The sequence below is a fragment of the Tachysurus fulvidraco genome, chromosome 18, assembly GCF_022655615.1.
Source record: "Tachysurus fulvidraco isolate hzauxx_2018 chromosome 18, HZAU_PFXX_2.0, whole genome shotgun sequence".
Classification (NCBI taxonomy): domain Eukaryota; kingdom Metazoa; phylum Chordata; class Actinopteri; order Siluriformes; family Bagridae; genus Tachysurus; species Tachysurus fulvidraco.
Genome location: NC_062535.1, coordinates 7,588,172 through 7,591,219, shown reverse-complemented (window position 1 = coordinate 7,591,219; position 3,048 = coordinate 7,588,172).

Sequence of the window (3,048 nt, the reverse complement as noted above, 5' to 3'; positions counted from 1 at the left end):
GTAATGTAAACAATACACCAGTAATGAGAGACATTTACTACACATACTTCCCTTTCACACTGCTGTGGAATCTATGATGTTTGCTCTAATGTCTATGGATGTCCATAAAATATCAACCACCTCGTGTGAGTGTTGTGAATGCACTGAAACATGGTACGAGATGGAAAATAAACTTTTTGGCATCACTGCTTTTATTGCTCTTAACATTTGGTAAGTATCTACTGCATCTACATTCACAGTATCCGGGTTTTTGTATTTTAGCTAATTAAATCTTAATTTGTATTGTTATTTATTTTCCTTTCACAGAGACTCGACATTATTCATGACTTTGACCTGCATGAACAATACTGTTAAAGGTGTGTGTGTGTGTGTGTGTGTGTGTGTGTGTGTGTGTGTGTGTGTGTGTGTGTGTGTGTGTGTGATTTTGTTTTGTTAAACCTGTAAAGTGACCTATACTACTAAGTATATGTTTACTGTACACTATTGGTTATACATGCTAATATTTCATTATATCTTTTAGCTCATGACTTGATTCTGCCAAACAAACGTGACACAATCCAACGGTCTTTAAGGCTAACTTTAACATTCACAGGATAAATTAATTCAAGACCTACTGAAAACTTTCCTATACCAGTTGTTGCATCATGTTTTTGTACAATGAGATCAAATAGCTGATCAAGTCTTTTCTTAAAACCATTTGGCAGCCGTATTTCCCATCGTGCCAGTCGTGCTAGAAAAAAATGATAATGATAGAGACATACAGTATGGACAAAAACAAAGAGAGCTCTTGCCACTAACCCAAGGACTCTGTTTCATTCCATTAACCAATCCAGTAAATTACAGAGTGGAGTGCGTGGAGAGAAGCTGAGACTGCTGGTTACGACTCCGTCTCGGACTATTTCTGTCCTCTGCCAGCGTGTTGTGGAGGGCGGGGACAGCTCACATACTCCTAAAACTTTTTTTTTCCTTCCACACTTTTTTTTTATTCTCAAAGATGAAAAAAGTCCTTAAAGAAGAGAAAAATACTTTGTTACACAGATTTAAGAAGGTTTTTTTGGGTATATTTTATGTATAAAAAAAATTTCTTTTTCTTTTCTTTTTTTAATATCCTCAAAGAAAAATACTACATTACAAAGGTTTAAGGAGTTTTTTTTTTTTAGGTATTTAGGAAATTTCCTATTATTTTATTTTAAGTCTTTTTAAGTCTTTTTTTATTATTATTTGCTGGACATGTACACCATCAGGGAAATATGCATGTCCGAACTTGGGTATAAAGTGTAGGATTGCTAGCTTTCTAGCTTTTCTTTTTTGATTGCAGCCAGATACTGAGTGGAAATTATATTGTACAATTATAATTAGTACTAGGTTTAAATGAGAGAGAGGTTTATGTATGCACCAGTAGATAAGCAGATTGATCAATAATAATATATAGATTCGGTGAGTCATTCCAGGGCATGTACATACACAATAAGTTCACACTTGAGCATGTTTTTGTATTTTGTGTGAGCTGGAATTGATGGGTCAGTTGCATCCCCGAGAGAGAGAGCATAATTATGACTTTTTTTTTTTTTTTTTTTTTTTTTCAACGAGTCTCCACTTTTTAGGTAGAAATGTCTTATTGCCTTAGGCACTGGGTTCCCATTGTTATAATCTTTCTTTAATTTGTTAAATGAGTTTATATTTATCATATTAATTATTTGAGGTTTAAGAGTATCATTGTTCATGCCCTACTTTCTCACACTTTAGCATCATTTACAGGCCCACTTTTGTTACATATTACTTTTCAATTTCCTCTTTTTTTGTCTGTTTATAGAATTTTATTATTTAGACTACTATACATGCAATACAAGGCTGAATACAAGTAGAGTCCAAAATGTTAGTTGTTGTTTTGAATAGTTTTAAGAATTATCTTTGAATACCTTTTTCCCGAGATTTACATTTGCTCATTATACTGTACATGGATAGTGATATGTGACTGTGGAAACTCTGGGAAACAAATACACACGCTATGATTTACTCTTTATTTGAATTATTTTTATTTTAATTCAGACATAGAAAATTCTTAAGACACAGTCACGTTTTGTAAAACTGTATTTTGGTACAAAGACTCGCTGCCATATCACACCACCAGTTCAAACCCGAGCTCTATGAAGATTCTCTACATGTCTACATGTTCTTCATGTGTTCACACGGGTTTCCTCCACGTTCTCATATTTTATCCCACACCCCAAAATGTATACTGTACATAATTTGTAGTGTCACATTTATTTATGTATTAATTTTGGACTGATTTGATGGTTACTTTAATCTCTAAAGCTCATAACTAAGCTTTAAAACATTTGTGCATGACACCAGATAAGTCTTGGTTGGCTGAATTGCAACAGTGAGTGTTGACCTCATTTAACCCAACACTCTACGCATGTGAATAACCAGACGCATAGAGTGTTGTGTTAAATGAGGTCTCGTGTTGAATTGCTGGACTCAAATGCTCAGAAAGCTTTGCAGTAAGTGCAAACATCAAAAAATACAAATAAAGAGGATCAACAATAACATTGTTATTATTATTTTATGCAAGATGGGTGGCACTGCATTTGCAGTGTAGCTCCAGGTTCACTGGTTCAATCCTGAACTTGGATGACTGTCTGTATAGTGTTTCTGTTCATGTTCTCTCCATTTCTATTTGGTTTCTTCTCAAAACCTCTCAAAACACTCCAGTTGTTAGATTGGCTGAGTGAGTGAGTGATAGCGTGAGTGAGTGAGAGATAGTGATAGACTGAGTGAGAAAGATAGTGAGTGAGTGAGAGATAGTGAGTGAGTGTATGATAGGGTGAGAGTGAGTGAGTGAGAGATAGTGATTGAGTGAGAGTGTGAGTGAGTGAGTGAGTGAGTGAGAGTGTGAGTGAGTGAGTGAGTGAGTGAGTGAGTGAGTGAGTGAGTGAGTGAGAGATAGTGACTGAGTTATTTAGTGAGTGAGTGGGTGAGTGAGTGGGTGAGAGTGTGATAGTAAGTGAGAGATAGAGTGAGGTTCTCCAAAAGCGAAACATAGCG